We start from the raw sequence: 13,756 nt of genomic DNA, 5'->3' as shown, positions 1-13,756 counted from the left end.
AGGTAGGCCTCATTCCCTTCCTTGATTGGTGCGAGGCAAGCCGCAAAAAAGTGTGCTGCTTGTTAGGGTGGCGGCGCAATAGCGGGTGAAAGTAGTCTTCTTTTTCTAGTGGATTTGTAAGTGTATTGATGCCTTTCATAGGTACTGTATGAGTGCAAGACACACTCAGATGAACAAAAATATATATTGGATGAAACCAAAAAAAACTAAACCCACCCTAAACAACATAATCAGCACACACCCCTATCCCACTATCCATAATACAGATAGATCAGGTAGGATTAATCCTTCCTCGGGCCTGGGAGACCGGCACTTCTACTGGCAACATTTCCTGTAGGTTCACAGTCTCGAACTTCCATAAAAATTTCAGCTGCTTTCACAATAATGGCAATTTTCTGTGGCCTGTGTTCTACTTGCACAGCACAATTCACAACCATCGTGATGAAGCCAGGAACCTAGATTTGTCAAAGCACATTTTCTGGGGAGCACAAGTTGTAATGGGAACATTCACTGTTGCCGTTGGTCCTTCTGTAACAGCGGCGTGGAGAGCATTCCCTCCCAGTCCACCCCAACCTTTTTCACTGCACTGCATACCTAATGTACAACCCTGTCCTATTCTGACTTTAGTTACCTGTATCTGTTTCACTTTTACCGGGCACTCTGAAGACCTGGCTTCATGATTACCTTTGGAGTTACTACACTGACTGGGTTTGTCCTCCAGGCATGTCTCCACGAAATGAAAAGCCTCACATCTGGCACATCTAGGCTGCTCCTTCCTACGAACTGATGCTACATGACCAAATATCTGGCAGCGAAATCCCTGCAGCACAGTAGGCATGAATGCTTTAACTGGGTACATAACATATCATAACATTGCCCGAGAAGGGAGAAACTCCAAATCAAAACAGCATACGTGTCAAACAACCCCATGATTTACTTTTTTTTCCTTCAACCATACTTCAATCAACAAAGAATCATCGTGGACAGGTCTTCCCACTTTTCAGACACCGATGCCGCTCCTTAATTTAATACTTCATCCTCATTCTCTTCAACTCCTTCAAACTCCGTGTTAATCCCTCCATGGTCACTATTAACAAGAGGAAAAAAGTACTCAGCATCAGTCGTTTTTTAAATATTTGCGAGGACCACGTTTATATTTGGAAGACGTAGGTCTATATTGGAGAGATGCAGGTTTGAGTTTGCTTGGCGCCATTCTTCCTCCACTTTAGGATTCTCAACCTGGGGTGTATTCATTAGTCGGATTCCGTAGCAAAACATTTCATCTGATGCAAAAAATAACCCGTATACCGTTTACTCTAGGAAGCAAACGGAACAGAATACGGAGGGACCTATTCGTCCAATAGAAACTCTAGTTTTTGTTACAAAATGTTTTCTTTTTGGAGTAATCAGACTAATGAATACGACCCTGGAAAAGAGACACAGGAAATTCGACATTTCGATAGCATTGCAAAAATAAGATTGCGGTGGATCTGGAGAAAAGGAAAGATGAAAGATACTTTTAACCAACTCCTCCTTCCATCTGTGGAAAGCCCTTGTAAATACCCTGATCATTTGCCACTGGAGAAGGCCAAAACATGGCAGACAAAACATTATACCCCAACTGCATGCGAAGGAGCTCCAATCCACAAAGTAAACAAAGATGGCAGCCACACTATTTCTGTAAAAAAATAAGATGAAGTAAAGAACACTGTCAAACCTTCATTTGTCAAAAAAGAAGTAGCAGCCTTGTTTCACTAAACATTGTTTGCTCTTTAATTACTGTAATTTGTTTGAGACTGTATGTCAGATGATTCAAGTGAAACTGATTGGCCTCATGTTGTCTTACCTTTGAGGATGGTAACAGGAATTGGACTGGTGTGTGATCTTGTGCATGTATTTCATGCAGCGTGTGCATTTGACTGTTTTATCACAAACTCTCACACTCGCAGGATGTGTGCCCTCTTTCTGTGTGGATTGTCAGGCCTTCCTCTGTAACAGCGGGTCTGTAAAAAACATGTTAATTTCTTCAGGAGAAACTGGAAGGACATGACAAGTCTACACATGGTTTGTTTTGTGTGTGTGTGTGTGTGTGTGTACTGTGCCCGCAAGTGTGTGTTTTGCTTTCCTATTGCTTGTGGCATGTTGAACACTCATAATGGGTTGCCAAAAGCCATTTCACACTCTATGTTAAATTTCACGCTCGAGATCCCTTCACCCGGTGCCGCTCCTGTTTAATCTCAAACCAGCAAAAAAACTCCAGGATTCTCCAAAGCCTAAAGAGTAGAGGACCAAGGACGGCTATCTTGAAGTGTTTTCAAAGAGCGATTGTGTCTTTTGAGGGAGCACTGGTGTGTGTGGGGGAATGGTATGAAATTAAACTAAACAAGGTGAAGGAGGAAGAAGCTGGGGCTCAACCCGTTCCACCATGTCCCTCACATTGAAAAGCACTTCTCTCAGGCTGTGCCCACTCCTAGGGTGGCAACACAGTCGACCCTTGTAAATACAGTAATGCCCCCCTGGTAGAGATGTTGCCAGGCAACAAGCTACCATTAGCACCCCCATGCCCTTGGGGTTGACCCCTTGACCCCCAGTAGGGTGGTGTGATGTGTGTGTGTGTGTGTGTGTGTGTGTGTGTGTGTGTGTGTGTGTGTGTGTGTGTGTGTGTGTGTGTGTGTGTGTGTGTGTGTGTGTGTGTGTGTGTGTGTGTGTGTGTGTGTGTGTGTGTGTGTTATAGCATGCGATGACGACTGTTCTGGGCTCCTCATTAGTGATATGCAAAGATTGCATCAAATCATCACCAGTATCAACCTCACCACCCCTCTACCACTGCCATACAAAGTCCTCCACCAGTTTGAGAACATGACAGAGTAACTCAAGGTGAATAGAAGGCTCCCAAACACTTCCCTTAGTGTTCTCTCCAAAGAGAGTACTACATTATTTCTATATAAAACAATTATATGATTATTAGATTTTAAAGATAAAGATTCTAAGCTGATATTTTAAAAAGATGACTTGGATTTTGCTAAGATGAACAGAATCAGTCGTGATTAAGTTACCCACCTGGACAAGGTGCTGGGTTAATATCTCTCAGCTGTTAGTGTCTCTGTGGGAGTTGTAGAGCCCGTAACACACCGCGGCTTCAAACACTCCTCAAATCCCCTCCAGATGACACCATAGCTCCACTCCATTTAGCCACCTCTCCCTCTCCTGCAAGACCAAAGACACAATCACCACAGTCTGTAGCAGTAATATATTACACACACAGCAGCCTTTAAACGTATTGATAACAAGCGGTTTTGATAACAAGAGTGAATTTTCCCCAAATCCTCGGAAAGCAGAGGAGATGGAACTGGAGATATAAGACACAACAAAGATGCAGATTATTACTAAAGGGCATCCTGAGGGGGGCCAATGAAGACATCACTTGATTGCTCCCCTCCTGTGGAAAGCCAGATCATTGGCTCAGGCTGGGCTTTTAGAGTCCACTGAGCTAGATGCCCTTTCGCAGTCACTGGTGCTCTGCTGCTTGTAAGTCTGTGAGGAGATATATGGCAGGGGGACCACTGGCATAACACTGATGAATTGGGCTGGGGTGCAAGTTAAATACAGGGAATCAAGGGTCTGCTCACACACACCTCGCCTGCCAGACCTGTGGTGATTTAATGGTAGATGACCTTTCGGCACAGTGCCCCACTTTGACTCTCTCCCCTCTGCGTGTGTATGTGTGTGTTTCCACCACAGCACATGCTCTCGCCACAGAATTCGCTGGAGAGGTGCCTGCAGCTGGCCGGCAGTAACCTAGGCAGCCTGGTGACAACCTACCGGTCAAATACAAAATGTGTTTTGGGTTATTGTTCTGTTAAAAAACAAATGATAGTCCCAATAAACGCTAACCAGATAGGATGGTGTATCGCTGCAGAATGCTGTGGTAGCCATGCTGGTTAAGTGTGCCTTGAATTTTAAATAAATCACTGACAGTGTCACCAGCAAAGCACCCCCACATCATCACACCTCCTCCTAGGTGCTTCACGGTGGGAACCACACATGCAGAGATCATTCGTTCACCTACTCTGCATCTCACAAAGACACGGCGGTTGGAACCAAAAATCTAAAATTTGGACTCATCAGACCAAAGAACAGATTTCCACCGGTCTAATGTCCATTAGTTGTGTTTCTTGGCCCAAGCAAGTCTCTTCTTATTGGTGTCCTTTAGTAGTGGTTTCTTTACAGCAATTCGACCATGAAGGCCTGATTCACGCAATCTCCTCTGAACAGTTGATTTTGAGATTTACATTTACATTTAAGTCATTTAGCAGACGCTCTTATCCAGAGCGACTTACAAATGTGTCTTTTACTTGAACTCTATGAAGCATTTATTTATTTGGGCAGCAATCTGAGGTGCAGTTAACTCCAATGAACCTATCCTCTACAGGTAACTCTGGGTCTTCCTTTCCTGTGGCGGTCCTCATGAGAGCCAGTATCATCATGGCGCTTGAGGGTTTTGCGACTGCATTTGAAGAAACTTTCAAAGTTCTTGGAATGTTCCGTATTTACTGACCTTCATGTCTTAAATAATGGACTGTCGTTTCTCTTTGCTTTCTTTGAGCTGTTCTTGCCATAATATGGACTTGTTTTTTTTTACCAAATAGAGCTATCTTCTGTATACCACCCCTACCTTGTCACAACACAACTGAGTGGCTCAAACACATCAAGAAGGAAAGAAATTCCACAAATTACCTTTTAACAAGGCACACCTGTTAATTGAAGAGCATTCCAGGTGACTACCTCATGAAGCTGGTTGAGAGAATGCCAAGAGTGTGCAAAGCTGTCATCAAGGCAAAGGGTGGCTACTTTGATGAATTTCATTTATAAAATATATTTTGAGTTGTTTAACATTTGTTGGTTACTACATGATTCCATATGTGTTATTTCATAGTTTTGAAGTCTTCACTATTATTCTACAAGGTAGAAAATAGTAAAAATAAAGGAAAACCCGGGAATGAGTAGGTGTGTCCAAACTTTTGACTGGTACTGTAGAATGTTCTGTTGCAGAAAGATCTTTGGATAAAGCTCTGTTACCAAAACAACCCACTGTCCATAAGACATCTCTACTTCTCATTTCTCTGACAAGAAAACACATTCTGACATTGATATTTAATCAAGACCAGTCTGTTAGGTTGTTTGATTTAGTCCTAGTCTGTTACGCAAGCACAGCTAGTCCATTTTGTGATTCACTCATTCTATAGTCCTGACCTTGTTGTTTTGTTCCTCGCTGCAAAACAAAGATTTATCTTTTCTTTTGAAGCCTTGGTTATTGTAAGAAATCCATATATTTTCATTGACATTGGTTCTTTGTGTATGTCCTAGGTTGTCTCTTTTGATTCGAACACACAGTCAGGAACAGTACTTAGCTAATGACCTTGATATAGCATTTATGAATGTTCTAAATCAATTCTGACTGCTGGTTATGAACTAGATTTTTTGGACCAGTCACTTTGAGGCTGTCGCTTAGACCATTGGGGGCCACAGGATTCCAGATTGGAAACATGCAGTTAACACACTAGGAACAATTTCAAATAAAATAAAATCAAGTTGTAATAGTCACATGCGCCGAATACAACAGGCGAGCAAACAGACGACGATGCTGAGAGAATCCACAAAAGAGCCAAAGACCTGGAACTATTCGTCAAGAACAACCTACTGGGCCTCCCGGGTGGCGCAGTGGTCTAGGGCACTGCATCGCAGTGCTAACTGCGCCACCAGAGTCTCTGGGTTCGCGCCCAGGCTCTGTCGCAGCCGGCCGCGACCGGGAGGTCCGTGGGGCGACGCACAATTGGCATAGCGTCGTCCGGGGTAGGGAGGGTTTGGCCGGTAGGGATATCCTTGTCTCATCGCGCTCCAGCGACTCCTGTGGCGGGCCGGGCGCAGTGCGCGCCAACCAAGGGGGGCCAGGTACACGGTGTTTCCTCCGACACATTGGTGCGGCTGGCTTCCGGGTTGGAGGCGCGCTGTGTTAAGAAGCAGTACGGCTGGTTGGGTTGTGCTTTGGAGGACGCATGGCTTTCGACCTTCGTCTCTCCCGAGCCCGTACGGGAGTTGTAGCGATGAGACAAGGTAGTAATTACTAGCGATTGGATACCACGAAAAATTGGGGAGAAAATGGGATAAAAAAAGAAAAGAAAAAAGAACAACCTACTGGCTGCAGAAGGTACAGTACATTTGTCTACATTCATATAAGATAAGATTCTCCCATAAACTAGTACATCTAAATGACATTCCTGCTGTAATGCTGCAGAGCACTGATTGAGTGTCATAAAGGCCAGAGCGTCAGGATGTTGTGGAAATCAGTGTCTGGGCTCAATGCTGTGTCCTCTGCTCTGTGATTAGACTCCATTGTTTTGTAACATTTTATACTGGGTTGAAATTGGAAGATGATTCTGTTAATAAAGGGCCTGGTCGGTGTAGAGCGCTGAAGCGGTGTTGCCATGTAAAGGCCTAATTAATAGGGATGGAGGATGGGGTCTGGAGAAGGCGGTATAATCAGTTGTGGGCTGGCACGTTGTGGCTTCTCACCGTGGGTGACATGATTAGTGTCAGCAGGGAACCTTTCTCCCATAGCCTCGCCAACATGGACCATCCCTGCTACAGTTGAAGTCAGATGTTTATATAGATCTTAGCCAAATACATTTAAATTCAGTTTTTCACTATTCCTGACATTTAATCCTAGTAAAAATGCCCTGTCTTAGGTCAGTTAGGATCACCACTTTATTTTAAGAATATGAAATGTCAAAATAATAGCAGAGAGAATGATTTATTTCAGCTTTGATTTCTTTCACCACATTCCCAGTGGGTCAGAAGTTTGCATACACTCAATTAGTATTTGGTAGCATTGCCATTAAATTATTTAACTTGGGTCAAACGTTTTGGTTAGCCTCCTACAAGCTTCCCACAATAAGTTGGGTGAATTTTGGCCCATTCCTCCTGACAGAGCTGGTGTAACTGAGTCAAATTTGTAGGCCTCCTTGCTTGCACACGTTTTTCAGTTCTGCCCACAAATGATCTATAGGATTGAGGTCAGGGCTTTGTGATGGCCACTCCAATACCTTGACTTTGTTGTCCTTAAGCCATTTTGCCACAACTTTGGGAGTAGGCTTGGGGTCATTGACCATTTGGAAGACCCATTTGCGACCAAACTTTAACTTCGTGACTGATGTCTTGGGATGTTGCTTCAATATATCCACATCATTTTCATTCGTCATTATGCTATCTATTTTGTGAAGTGCACCAGTCCCTCCTGCAGCAAAGCACCCCCACAACATGATAATGCCACCCCTATGCTTCACGGTTTGGATGGTGTTCTTCGGCTTGCAAGCGTCCCCCCTTTTCCTCCAAACATAACAATGGTCGTTATGGCCAAACAGCTCTATTTTTGTTTCATCAGACCAAAGAAAATGTCTCCAAAAAGTACAATCTTTGTCCCCATGTGCAGTTGCAAACCGTAGTCTGGCTTTTTTATGGCGGTTTTGGAGCAGTGGCTTCTTCCTTGCTGAGCGGCCTTTCAGGTTATGTCGATATAGGACTTGTTTCACTGTGAATATAGATACTTTTGTACCTGTTTCCTCCAGCATCTTCACAAGGTCCATTGCTGTTGTTCTGGGATTGATTTGCACTTTTCACATCAAAGTACGTTCATCTCTAGGAGACAGAACGCGTCTCCTTTTTGAGCGGTATGACGGCTGGTGGTCACATGGTGTTCATAGTTACGTACAATCGTTTGTAGAGATGAACATGGTACCTTCAGGCATTTGGAAATTTCTCCCAAGGATGAACCAGACTTGTGGAGGTCTACAAGTTTTTTTCTGGGGTCTTGGCTGATTTCTTTTGATTTTCCCATGATGTCAAGCCAAGAGGCACTGAGTTTGAAGGTAGGCCTTGAAATACATCCACAGGTACACCTCCAATTGACTCAAATGATGTCAATTAGCCTATCAGATTCTTCTAAAGTCATGGCATTTTTTTCTGGAATTTTCCAAGCTGTTTAAAGCCTCAGTCAACTTAGTGTATGTACACTTCTGACCCACTGGAATTGTGATACAGTGATTTGTGAGTGAAATAATCTGTCTGTAAACAATTGTTGGAAAAATGACTTGTGTCATGCACAAAGTAGATGTCCTAACCGACATACCAAATCTATAGTTTGTTAACAGGAAATGTGTGGAGTGGTTGAAAAACGAGTTTTAATGACTCCAACCTAAGTGTATGTAAACTTCCGACGTCAACTATACATGCAGGTGGGACTGGCACTGCCAGAAACATACGGCACAGACACGAGCATGCGCAGATACACAGACACACATGCACACACATTCAGAGGAATGCACACACATTCAGAGGAATGCACACACATTCAGAGGAATGCACACAAAAACCACATGCACACACATTCAGAGGAATGCACACACATTCAGAGGAATGCACACAAAAACCACATGCACACACATTCAGAGGAATGCACACACATTCAGAGGAATGCACACAAAAACCACATGCACACACATTCAGAGGAATGCACACACATTCAGAGGAATGCACACACATTCAGAGGAATGCACACAAAAACCACATGCACACACATTCAGAGGAATGCACACACATTCAGAGGAATGCACACAAAAACCACATGCACACACATTCAGAGGAATGCACACACATTCAGAGGAATGCACACAAAAACCACATGCACACACATTCAGAGGAATGCACACACATTCAGAGGAATGCACACAAAAACCACATGCACACACATTCAGAGGAATGCACACAAAAACCACATGCACACACATTCAGAGGAATGCACACAAAAACCACATGCACACACATTCAGAGGAATGCACACAAAAACCACATGCACACACATTCAGAGGAATGCACACAAAAACCACATGCACACACAAACACGCACACTGTCAAAGGAACGCAAACACACACACAAACTTTCACTGAACCTCAAACACAGTCTCTAACCCATTAGAGGATTGGATTGGTTTAAATGGGCTATTTACGTGTCTACTGATTGTAGGCAATGACTGACTTCAGTGATGCCATCCTCGTTTACATAAAAATAGTATTTTATGAAAGATTTCCAAAAAAGAACACACTCAAAGTGGGATGCACAGAGCATGTCTCCCTTGACTTCCTCACAGAGATTCATGATCACATAGAGTTTCTTGTAAAAGCATTAAGGAGGAGATTGGACTGTTTTTTCATGCTGATGTCTTGGTAAAGGAGACAATCTGATTATGCAATCCAACAAACATTTAAGTGTTTAATTGCCTTTGAAACATGCTATGTAATTATTCCGCGCCGTAGTCCTTTAATAGGTATATATTTTGTCTTTGTAATCACATTAAGTGTTTACGTTTGAACTGTTCAGGAATGTAAGGAATGCATCCAATTAAGCATCATTTTCAATTTAATGATTTATATTCAAAATAGAACCCAATTGGAGCAACTTCTCTCTCCGTTTCCTTTGAACTGATTGGGTTTAGATTTCAAAGACCACATTCATTTGATTACAGTACATTGGTCTGCCAAGCAGAATTTGAATGTCTTTGAATCAACTTATAAGAAGCCTCCATCGCCATTGAATGGAAAGTAAAAAGTGCTTTTGTTGTGATCCACTTTGTTCTGCCTTGCCTTTGAGCAACTCATCTAATCTGGGCGCTCGCTAGCTGCTTCTGTAGCTCATCCCTCTGTGCTCTACGAACACACATACAAAGGCTTGGCTGCATGCAAATAACACGCATACGAAGATTAGCACTTTGCTGATGATGGCGTCTAGTGTAGTGTAGTAATACACACTTCCTGTACTAACTAACTGGCCCTTGGGTGGTTTAGAGGCCAGTATGGATTCGGCATGTTTCTTTTTACGTTAGCAGCATAGCAAACAGATGCACAGCCCTCTCAGATCCGCTCTCTCTCTCTCTCTCTCCCTCTCTCTCTCTCTCTCTCTTCCCCCCCCCCCCCTCTCTCCCCCTCTCTCTCTTGCTCTCTCTCTCTCCCCTCTCACTCTCTCTCTATCTCCTCTCTCTCCTCTCCTCTCTCCTCTCTCCTCTCTCCTCTCTCTCTCTCTCTCCATAATGGTCATCATGGCAGCAGCAGGATAAAAACCTGGGTTTTGATGAGCAGAGACATGTATCAAACACTGTTTGATTTATAACACAATCTGTTCTCAGCCTTTCAGCTAGAGGTGACAGTATAGGACAGAGTGTCAGGAGATAGAAAATTGTGCCTTACGGCAGTGTGTGTGCGTGTTCCTGCGTTCGTGTAAAAATTACAATGACTTCCCCATGTCCTCTATCCTCCAGCTCTGAAAGTCAAGGCTAAAGAGCTGAATGAGACTCTGGGCAGGAACGGAGCTCCAGAGAAGAGCCTGAATGAGATGCACCAGGAGATTGAGACCATGGTAGCCGAGCTCCGCAAACGCCAGCTGGGAGGCAAGAACCACATCTCAGAGGAGGAGCTGGGGTAAGGCATGACTGGTCAACCCCAGATACCAACCTCTAGTCAACATCAGATCACAGATTATAATGTCAGTCTATTATGGTTCACACAGGGATGGGACTAGTGTATCCAAGCATAGCAGCACACCACAGGAGGTTGGTGGCACCTTAATTGGGGAGGACGGGCCTGTGGTAATGGCTGGCGCGGAATTAGTGTAATGGTATCAAACATGGATTATATGTGTTTGATGCCATTCCATTTGCTCCGTTCCAGACATTATTATGAGCCGTCCTCCCCTCAACAGCCTCCACTGCAGCACACAGGTCACACCACATATGCAGCACACAGGTCACACCACACACCTCATATTTTTAGGAAGGTATCCCCTGCTTTGCCTGGGCCACTTTAATCACAGCTAAATGAATGCTGTCATATAGTAAACAAAGAGGTGATCTATTTAAAAATATTTGTGTACTGTAGTAATTTTTTATTTGCATATTTATTGATTCACTGTTTTTTTATATATTTATTCTACAAATTATTTCGCGGCCAAGCAAATCTCAACTGAATGAAGGAAGTTTACTTTTCTTATGTGAAACCTTAATGAACTAATTAAAAGTTGCCTGAGGTGTGTGTGTGAGGAATATTATTCATTCTAATCAAACCAGTTTACTCATGTTTCCTTCTGGCTGAGGCCTGGATGAGTCATGCAAAAAGAAAGAGGGACATCTAGTGGCTGGTCTGATCCACAGATGGAGGAGAAGAAGAAAGAAAGGAGAGAGAGAGAAAGAACATGTTCCTCTCCTCCTCACGGTATACAGTACTCTGATCTTCCCCTTTCTCTTTCCCCATCGCTCTCTCTTTATCTCTCTGTCTCTTTTTCTCCACCCCCTTCTCTTTCCCTCTCTTCTTCCCTCTCTCTTTCTCTCTCCCTCTCTCCCATCCTTCTCATTCCACCCCTCCATTCTCGCTCCCCAGACTGGCAGAGGCCCTGTACCAGAAGGTGAAGCGTCTCTATGGGGACCCCCACCAGGCTACGGAGGACCTGAAGGCCAAGGTGACAGAGAAGGGTGACCACCGGGCCAAGCTGGAAGAGGCCCAGGTCTTGCTGAAGGATGCCCAGGGGAAGAGCAGGGAGGCTGGGGCCCTGTGTGGACAGAACCAGCGCAACCTCACTGCCCTGGAGGTCAGCAGCTTGTACACATACACACGCAACCATACTCTTCCCATTTCACCCTTTGATAATGGGTAGCGGTGTCTATTCACAGTTACGCTATATACACAGTTTTGTGTTGTAGTTTCTGGAAAGTTAGTTTGCTGATTGTGTTGTCTGGTCTGCTTGCAGAGAAAGAGGGATTCTTTGAGCTCAGTGAAGAAAGGAACTGAAGATGTGCTGGAAGACGGAGAGCGCATTCTGGCTGAAGCCAACGGGCTCTCAGACAACATCAATAAGGATATTGAGGTAGTCTCTAGACACCACACACACACACGCATCTTAAACTCCAGTCAGGCCTGTCAAGCCCCCGTCATTGGGAGAGGAAGACACACTTTTACTCTGTTGGAATGCTTTCATGATGTCAGACAGATGTTGCCTGGAGCACTATTGGACTTGACCTTGCCATATTTGTACATATGTCCCACCTGCATCAAGCCAGGGGTTCAGCTTCATCTCTCTCCCTCTTTCTTTCTTTCTGTTTGTTTTTCTGTCTGTCTGTGTTGCTCTCCTGCTCTATTTGTCTTTCTGTCTGTCTCTCTCTCTTTCTCTTCCTCTTTCTCTCTCTATCTGTGTAGGATCTGTAGGAGATGGAGCGTGAGCTGGGCTCTCTCCATGAGCACCTGGACTACAGGGTGAGCCGTCTGACCAAGGGCCTGAGTGACAACACCCTGACTGATCTGCTGCAGGATGCTGGGAACCATGCTGCCCAGCTCAACGAGTCCTCTGGCATCCTGGACAGGTACGGGACAGGCAGACAGACACACATACATCAGACGGGTAGTACTTTTGTTTGCTGTACCTCTGTTATAATGATATGGTGGATTGAATGTAATTGTTGTTCTTGAATATTATGTTCATGTGTTGGATGGTGTCCTAACCAAGTCTCTTGCTGCCTCCTCACAGCATCCTGGCGGAAGCCAAGAGCCTGTCCTTTAACGTCGCGGCTGCGTTCAACGCATACAGCAACATCATCGAGGAGGCTGACAGAGGCAAACCAGGCCAGGGAACGCGGGACAGAGGTCCTTCAGCTGGTGAGAGCATGCACACACACACACCTACGCACACATCACCCCTTTACCCTGTCTGTGTGTGTGTGTATGTGTGTGCGTGCGTGAGTGTAAGGATTCAAAGAGGAACCTCTGTCTCTAATGTGCTGAGCAGCAGAGATTTGGCGTTCAAACGTTTTTGCATTTCCTTATTCATTTCCATTTGTCACGCTGTGAGATCAAAGTCCCAGCGCTGTCGTCCTTATTATCGTGACTCTCCCTCATGCAGCAGGAGCCAGCGGAGGTGAAGAGAAACCTTTTCCCCCTCTCTTTCTTCTTCTCTTCTTCTCTCTAAAGGAGAGAGGGAGAGGCTCAGAAGTCACACCAATGTGGGAGCATTGGTCCCTTCTGTGGAAAATCTCCTCAGCCCGTGTGTCCTCTGTTCAAAAACACTGCTTTATACTCCACACATTATTAATACAATGTTGAAAAAGACTACGGTCGTTTTCCAAACTGTGTTGGTATTTTTTTATTGATTGATGTACTTTAATATATTCAGTTATGATGAATACTCTAAGAAACAGAGACGTATTTACCTGGGGTTCTCTCTATGAGGAATATTAATCAGCATTTGTAGTGTTTGCACATTGTGTAGTACCCAGGAGTACGTAGTACCACTGTATGTTTGTATGTACGTAGTACCACTGTATGTTTCTTCCGTCACTGTAGAATGCATTATTCTGATATTCACACTTACATTCTCGGTGCGCGCGCACACACACACACACACACACACACACACACACACACACACACACACACACACACACACACACACACACACACACACACACACACACACACACACACACACACACACACACACACACACACACACACACACACACAGGCCTCAGGACCTAAAGGCTCTTTGAAGAATAACGCCAAGAACTCTGTTCAGAGGAGCGTTCAACTGTGGAACGAAGCCAATAAGTTAAGGAGCGATGTGAACGGTAAACCCAGTCCCCCCCCCCCATACAACACCCACCAA

At 44.4% G+C, this 13,756-nt stretch overlaps 1 pseudogene; it reads left to right on the top strand.

The window, feature by feature from the left end:
• Positions 1-13,756, top strand: part of LOC129817121 (laminin subunit alpha-2-like) — a 191,211-nt pseudogene that overhangs the window by 137,369 nt on the left and 40,086 nt on the right.

Source organism: Salvelinus fontinalis, chromosome 20, assembly GCF_029448725.1.
Source record: "Salvelinus fontinalis isolate EN_2023a chromosome 20, ASM2944872v1, whole genome shotgun sequence".
In the NCBI taxonomy this organism is placed as follows: Eukaryota; Metazoa; Chordata; class Actinopteri; order Salmoniformes; family Salmonidae; genus Salvelinus; species Salvelinus fontinalis.
This window is presented reverse-complemented; position numbering and strand designations above follow the sequence as displayed.